Source organism: Oreochromis niloticus, linkage group LG7 (genome assembly GCF_001858045.2).
Source record: "Oreochromis niloticus isolate F11D_XX linkage group LG7, O_niloticus_UMD_NMBU, whole genome shotgun sequence".
Classification (NCBI taxonomy): Eukaryota; Metazoa; Chordata; class Actinopteri; order Cichliformes; family Cichlidae; genus Oreochromis; species Oreochromis niloticus.
Window position 1 is genome coordinate 36,852,614 of NC_031972.2, and position 8,220 is coordinate 36,860,833.

The 8,220-nt window shown below is 42.1% G+C and overlaps 1 protein-coding gene across 1 annotated transcript in view; it reads right to left on the reverse strand.

Annotated features, from left to right (window-relative positions):
- Window positions 1-8,220, reverse strand: part of LOC102081282 (scavenger receptor cysteine-rich type 1 protein M160) — a 140,291-nt gene that overhangs the window by 8,844 nt on the left and 123,227 nt on the right.

Consider the following 8,220-nt stretch of genomic DNA (forward strand, 5'->3'; position numbering starts at 1 on the left):
ATAATCTGCCATTTTCATGTGTAAAACAAAACTATTATATATGCTATCTTGTTTCCAATGAGTGTTAAGTTAATTACTAATGCATGTGATACAACAGTGTTTTCTATTGACATTTATACACTTTCTATAATCTTAGTCACATGGGCTGTTTCCAGATCATTTTCAGTAAGTTTAGATTGATATTTTTTCCAGACTGATATTTCATTATCTCTCAGCTTACCTGACACAATGACAGGCAGCAGGCGGCTCTCAGTGGAGAAGTTATGAGAGAAAACGTAGACGTGATAAACACAACTGTAGTTTCCTTGGTGGGCGGGCTCTGCAGCAGGAAACAGGAAGTGGGCAGAGTGATTGACAGCTGGCTGGGTGTAGCTGTATGTGGTGTTGGTGGAGTTGAAGGTGAGCTGGAAGGAGCCTCCTGGGTACTGTGGCTGGATGGAGCACCTGATGGTGAAGTTGGAGTGCCTGGATACTGTAAGCCCCTGCTCCTGGGACTCAGAGACCCCATCCATGGAGGACGCATGGATGATGGGCTGAACTAGCAGGTCTGTAAAGACAGTTGATTATTTAAGGTGAAGTTACAGTCACACTCAGTTGGAGCAGGTGTTTTCTGTCAGTTCTTCCAAGAACTTAAAACTTAAAGAGGGAGGATTACCCTGAAATTCTGGCTGTCATATATGAGGTCACACATGGTCTTACCTGAGCAAATGAGATCCAGGGTGTAGTTGGAGGCATTTGGTGTTGCACACTCGCTTCGAGTAGATCCAGACTGAAAACAGTCAGAGCTGATCTCCAGCACATCTGCAGGTGAGGACTTCGGTCTGATTACAGCAGAAACAGCAGATCCACAGTCCAGATGTTTACAGAGAACAGCTGCTTTCCTGAGGTCATAGTCAATTGCTGGTCTCCATTCTCCTTGATGCTTCAGCTCCACTGTTCCTACACAGCGACTGGCTCCCCCCAACCTGACAGACTCTGACGAGAAACAGACCTGACACATTTGAACTGATATTTTCCTCTTTATAAAACAAGGTTAATGTGAGAGAAAAAAATTACCATCAGACTTAGAAGAGAGACCTACTTTGTAATAACCCTCATTAACCCCAAAAAGTTCATTCTGTTCACCTGGACTTAGCATTTTCAGTGGGAGAAACATTTCAACACTCATCCAATTGACTTCTTTAGTCTCAGCTGATTACAGGTTCCTCCAATCTTATAAACAGTACATTTGCACAATGACTGAAACTAGCCAACTGAATGAACAATGGGCTGTCAGTTTACGATCATTAACCTCCTAAGACCCAAACTCTGTCATGGCATGCATTTTTAATTTTTCTTTGCTTTTTGGGTTGATTGGGACCTGATCAATATAAAAACAAAGAATTAGGTTTTTTTTTTTCCTAATTTTTGTTTCTGAGCAAAATAAGATCCACATATGAGGACATTCATTTTAAATTTTGATAGAACAGTGGCAGTATAATGTCCTCATAAGTGGATATCAGGCCCTTGTAGAGAAAAATTAAGTATTTTGGTCTAGACATCCCAAAATGTGATGTCCACATATGTGGATGCCAGGTCCTAGGAGGTTAATATGCAAATTGTCCTGACCATTGATCAACAACCACTGATCAAAGACCATTGATCAATGACAATTGTGTAATGAATTATGAGTATCATTCACAGAGAGTTGGGGAATTGCTGCAATCAAAGCGTTGAAAAGGCTGCCAACGGTGAGTGAGAGCGCCCTTGTGGCGAGAGAGCACAGTTGCGCTATTAGGCACATGGTAGAGCACGGAGGTTAAGCTAACGTAGCAAGAGACAACTTGCAAACTGATTCGACAGTGGATTGCTATGCCGATTGTGATTTGTTTGCGTGGCTAAACAACTGTGAGTCAACACTGATTGCTGCCAGGAAAGGATAGTCTTGAGCCTTTTCATGTCATTTAGGGAATTGGCTTATGTAGAAGTGCAATGTCTATTAATTTGTTCACCATGTGGCTGGTTCATGCTGCTATGTTACACACTGGTAAGCTGTAAGCTAGAATCATTTTGGTGTTCTGTGATGTAGCATTATAGTGTGTATTTACAATTAATATCACACTGTTTGGTTTGATGAGTAGGAAACTTGGGCTCAAAGACGATCATATAGGAACTTTCATTTATATTTCTGGTTATACTGGAAGACAGTTAATGAAGCATAATTCATGACTTGAGTGTTTATTAAATATTCAGCAGTTTGCATATGTTTTTTGTTTACTTGTACGCCACACCTGTTAGCCTGCAGTTGCATTACTGTAATGTTGTGTTAAAGAATGACAGTAAAGAAGGAATAACCTTATTTGAGCATCCTGTATGTTCTGACCGACACCCTAAGGTGAACACCACTGCTATCCAACCAACGCCTATACAGTCTTGCGTGAAACCCAAATTAATAAAAAGCATTTTAAGATGGTGAAAGATGTACCCTCAGGCTCCCTCCTCAATGCAGAGATGGTCTTTCACTTTTCACGTAAATGGCCTCCTTGACTCCCAGCTCATCATCATTGAGTGCTCATCATTGAAAGACTGTCTACTTGTATGTAGGCTTGATTCACTTGATCTAGAATTAACACCTATTGCAAACTAAATGCTCCTCTCACGTGATTTGAATCTCTACTGTGAGGAAGAGTCTGAAAAGTTAGATTAAGTATATTTACATTTTGCTTATAGGACATTGCCAATAATCTGACATTTGAGATAGGAACTGAATCTAGTTTGTTTCTTTTAGAGGTTTCAAGAAGTTCCCTTATTTTTTTCATACCAACAGACAACAGTACAATCCACGCAGAACCTTCTCAAAAGGCACAGTCCATTCACACATACTGCCCAATAACTATAAATTAACCACTTCTAATATTTTGGAGAAAAGAAAAAGGTACAAACTTTTCCTCTAGTTGTTAGCAGCAGACCAGACCTCCCTCTGCCCAGCTACCTCCTCTTGCTCAATTACAGGGGCACTAAGGTATTGCTAAGCCTCCTCAGAAATATGACCTCTCCAGCATGTCCAGGTCTGCCCAGGGCCTCCTCTCCATGGTACATGCCTACAGCTCACTTACGGGACACCCGGGATGTATCCTCATCAGATGCCCAAAGGCTAACCAAGCCTCACAGGTATAATTCTTCAGGTCGATGGTTCTTTTCATCTCCAGTCTCCACCATCTAGTTCAGGGCTTACCACCATGAAAGGTTGGTGCAAAGAGCTGCACGCTACAGCTCTCTACACATCCTCAACAATAGAGTTGCAGAACATTCATTTAGACTCAGTGTTCCCAGCTTTGTTTGGAAGGCTGTCGAAGTTCTAATCGAGGTGGGACCTGAAGATCTTGTGGACCGGGGCCTCTGTAAGATGCTCCCAATGCTCACTATAGATTTAGCCAGGCCAGGCATGTCCAGTACCCACCTTTGCGTAACTCCTCTCTTTACCTGAGTGTACAGAACATACAGCGGCAGATCTGATGATACCATCACAAAACTGATCATTGACCTGTGACGTAGCGTGTGCTGGTGCCATGTGCACCTACGGACATCCTTTGTTATAGACAAATTAATTTGCATAGAAGTTCAGTAACTGAATAACACTTGGGTTTAAATCTGACAGGTCGCTCTTCTCAGTCAACTTCCCCAGGTCTCTATGTTACTGCCCATGTGAGTGGTGAAGTCCTCCAATAGGACCACAGAGTCACCAGATGGAGCAACCTCCAGCACCACAACCAGGCACTCCAAGAAGGCTGGGTACTCTGAATTGTTATTCAGCATATAAAATAGAATAAAAAAGCAAATGAAAGTCAGTATCCAACCCTTTTGACCACCGGAAAATCCCCCAATGTGCAGGCAGTGAGCCAACACGATACAAAGAAAAAAAACCCTCCCCTAACTGCTGCCTCTCACCAAGTGCAACTCCAGACTTGACCAGCCCTTCTCCAGGAGGCTACTTCCCCACCAGAGAATTAACGTTCCGTGTCCCAGTCACCAGCCTCGATAAGCAGGCCTCAAATTGCCACTGACCCAGTTCCAGAGAAGGAAAAGAAAATCAGACACCAAAAAACAAGTCAGACACCCTTGGTGCAAACCCAGGTGAAAGCAAAACCTTGTTGCATTCTGCTGAAGCTGCACAAGAAGGAAATGAAGTGAAGCCACTGCCATATTTAAGGGACTATTTCAGCTTGAAGTTTAAGAAATGCAGCAGCTTTATTAGGCAGTATAAGCTGTTTGCCAAGGGAGACTGAACTAGCACCTTATAAAACTTCTGACTTCAAACCTGTGTAAGCATATAAAGGTAAGGTAAATGATACGTGTGCCCTACGAGTTAAAAAAGAATGTTCATAGCTGAGTTTCTAGTTTAAATTTGCAAAAAAGACACTGTTGATGACATTGCTAATGTTGGTTGGCCCTGGCTATCTCCTGGTAAGTAGTTATAAGCATGCTTGTGCTTGGTACCTGATGTAGTCAAAATGTATCTGGTACATTTTAGGATATTCTAAAGGCGATAAAATAATGTTAAACAGTAATTTATTGAGGACAAACTGAAATAATTTCAGTTGGAATTGATAACTGCAGTTGTGGTCTATTTAGGCTATTAGACTATTTATCTGAAGAATGGCTAAATTCAGCCGATTATTTGCTCCATGAGTCAGCTCCATATTAGCTCTGTTGAGTCAGTTACTGATTTATGAAGATCTGTTTGAATGTAAGGGGGGAAAGGATTTCATATACGCTCAAATTTCAAATATATCAAAATTAGTAAGTGTGTAAATGTGAGACTGGTAGTTCAGCTGTCTTTAAGTGTGGTTGTGCGAGGTACTTATGCCTAGTCAGTGTATTACCCATAGCAGACAGCCCTGTCGGGGTGGCAGTAGCTCAGGTGGTAGTCCAGGTCAATTACTAATCAGAAGGTTGGTGGTTTGATCCCAGCCTGCACAGATACTAACCCCAAATTGCTATCGGATGCATCCATCAGAGTATGAACGTGTGTGAATGTTAGTTAGAAAAAAGTGCTGGTGTGAATGAGGCAAGTTATGTCAAGTGCTTTGAGTGCTCAGAGTTGAAGAGCGCTATACATGAACCAGTTCATTTACCATCTTCCAGTTTACAGGTGTAACAACACAGCAAGAAGTAAGACTTCGTCTTTTTCACTACCTGGTCCTACACCCTCATTTTAGATTTCACACAATTTTCCCCATGAACTAATGATAAGTGAATGAATCTAAAATGGGGAGGGAAGGTGGGGCACCAAAAGGAGAATGAACCGCTTATAGAGCCGGTGGGGGGGGTCATAGAGAACCAGAAGGGACATGTTTGGAGGTGTGGTCCCACAGATAATTTTTCTCCAATTCAATAGCTGGGGCCACATCCTCATTTTAGGTTTGACAATATTTTAAGTGGATAACGCCAGATGGCTTGAACATGAATTGAGGCTGTGGTTAATAAAAAAGGCCTGAGAGAGGGATGGGAGCAGCTTTCAGCCGGGGCAGATACCCAAAAAAGGCATCCAGAAGTAGTGATGAATGTGCGTAACAAAGATCAAAAATGGTTGCCTGGCTGGTTTATCTATTCTGAGTAAGGTAGCAGTTGACACTTGGAAGGGTTTGGAAACCAGTGGACAACACCAGACCCATGTTGATTTATTGAACATGGGTCTGGTGTTGGTGAAAAAAAAGCGGATTTCTCTGCTGAATCCACAGTTTATCCCAATTTTAAGATTTATAACTCCCTGTCCTTCTTTCACTAAAAAGAAGAGACAAAAACTAGATAATTAAGGAAACGACTTAGGGGGAAATTGTTAACAGAATTCAGTTTTATTCAAAGAAGGTTTCAGCATTATGTAACAATAGCTGTAGCTGTACTTTTTGTTTGTTGTTGTATTTAGTAATGGTAGTCATTTAAAGATTTTCTAGCTCTGATCTTTTTATTGTGCTTTGCCCCAACGCTCCTACAAACCTACAACTGATCCAGTATCTTTTGCATTGCTGTAAAATAATGACATAAATGCTACAGGTAGAGCAGGAGGAACAGTGTGATCTGTGGGTAGGATTAAGGTAGGGGTAGGCAACTCCAGACCTCAAGGGTAGGGTTAGGGTTTCCTGCAGGTTTTAGATGTGTCCTTGGTCCAACACAGCTGATTCAAATTGCTAAATTACCTCCTCAACATGTGGCATAGTTCTCCAGAGGCCTGCTAATAAACTAATCCTTTGATTCAGGTGTGTTGACCCAGGGGGATATCTATATGGGGATATGCAGGACACCTTGGAGTCGCCTACCCCTAGATTAGGGTCACCTGCCACTATCATGTTAACAAGAATTAATTTCTGTTGAGTAGTTCCAGCCGACTGTACCATCATTGATGCCTCATCTCAAATGATGTCGCATCATTTGTTCCCGTATCTCCCACCTCGCCTTACTGTCTGTTCAGTTTCTTGGTTCACAATTCACCACTTCCATATTAGCCCATGCCCAAAGCTCACCTTCCTAGACCTAGCTGTGATTTGTGTTAGCATAGTTGCTGTTCAGGCACATTACTTCATAAACAGCTGCTGTAATCAGCAACTAAAAAACTGTTAGGCTGAAAGAGTCCTTTCAGACTGGTCAGAGGTTCCTTCGGAGGACTTCTAAATGTCAGCCATTTCATAATGGCTGGAGACAGTCTGCTGCTATTCCTGCTGCTGTGTATGTTAACCTGCTACATTACCGTCATAATTATGTCATACATATTTTACCTGAGCAAGTGATGTTCAGGATGAAGGTATGATAACTTGATCCTGTACAGTCCTTCAGTGCAGATCTGACGTGAACACAATCATATATGATCCACCACGCAGGTCTATTTAAAGGCTCAAGTCTTGAGTTAACAGAAACAGCAGAGCCACAGTCCAGATGTTTACACACAACAGCTGCATCTTTCAGGGTCCAGCTAAAGGCACTCACTGTTCTCCACTCTCCCAGATGTCTCAGCTCCATCATGCCCTCACAGTAATTGGTTCCTCCCACCAACCTGACATCATCAGACTCTGAACAGAAAGCAGAGAGTCATCAGTAAAAGAACAAAGTGAGTTTGAACCACATCAAAGCTGCAGCTCCTCTTCTACCTGAGCAGGTGAGTCCAACAGCTTTGCCAGGTGAGCAGCTGTTTCTAGCTGAGCCTGAGCTTCTACAGTCCAGGAGAGCAGACTCATGGCCTCCACACTGGAACTCTTTGCTCCACACTGGAGCCTCCACTTCTCCATAGAGCGCCCCCTGGAGGGCCGAAGGAGGCCCACAGCCGAGCTCCCTACAGACCACCTCTGCATCCTGCTGGTCAAAGTCAGCTTCACACACTGAGGACCAGCTCTGGTTAGACTTCACCTCCAGTCTGCCTGAACACAGACTGGAACCATTCAGCAGCCTGACAGAGTCTGGAGACATCAGAGAAGATCAAACAGAGAGATCAGAGTCAGCAGACACACAAGAAAAAGATGGCAGCAAACAACTATTCACTGATTCAAAATCAGCACAACTCAACATGACTTCATCATTAACAACAGAACACATCTTTAAAATTACATTCAGCTCTTATTTCTTCAGATGCAGGTCATAACACTTTTAACTGTAATGTGAAAATACACAATCGGGCAATGTCTTGTAAGGGGAGGAACTGAAAATATTTTTCAAACTAAAAAAGATCTCTATAGTTGATTAGCTTTTAAACCTCTGATATGTTCATTTTCAAATTCTTTGAATTTTTTTGGTAACTTGTAACTGTAAAAATGATAGTTCATAGATGTATGATTAGTGGTGCAATTATTTAGAACTTAAAAAAAAGACCAATCTCTCCATTTTCTTCCATCCATTCGGTTCAGATTTCTGAGGGGGTGGAGCCTATACCAACAGTCATGGTCAAAGGAAACTAAATCTTGAACAAGATGTAGTGTTAAAAGAGGCATCCCTGTGCATGATAACACCTATGGCTACTTTCAAATCACCAATCAATCAAACACACACACACTAAATTTTATTTATACAGTGCCAAATCACAATGTCAGTCACCTCAAGGACGTTTATATTGTAAGCTACACCCTACAATAGTATAGAGAAAACAGAGAAAACCCCAGCAATCATATGACCCTTATAAGCAAGCACTATGGCGACAGTGGGAAGGAAAAACTCCCTTTTCAGAGGAAGAAATCTCCAGCAGAGAGGTGTGCAAAC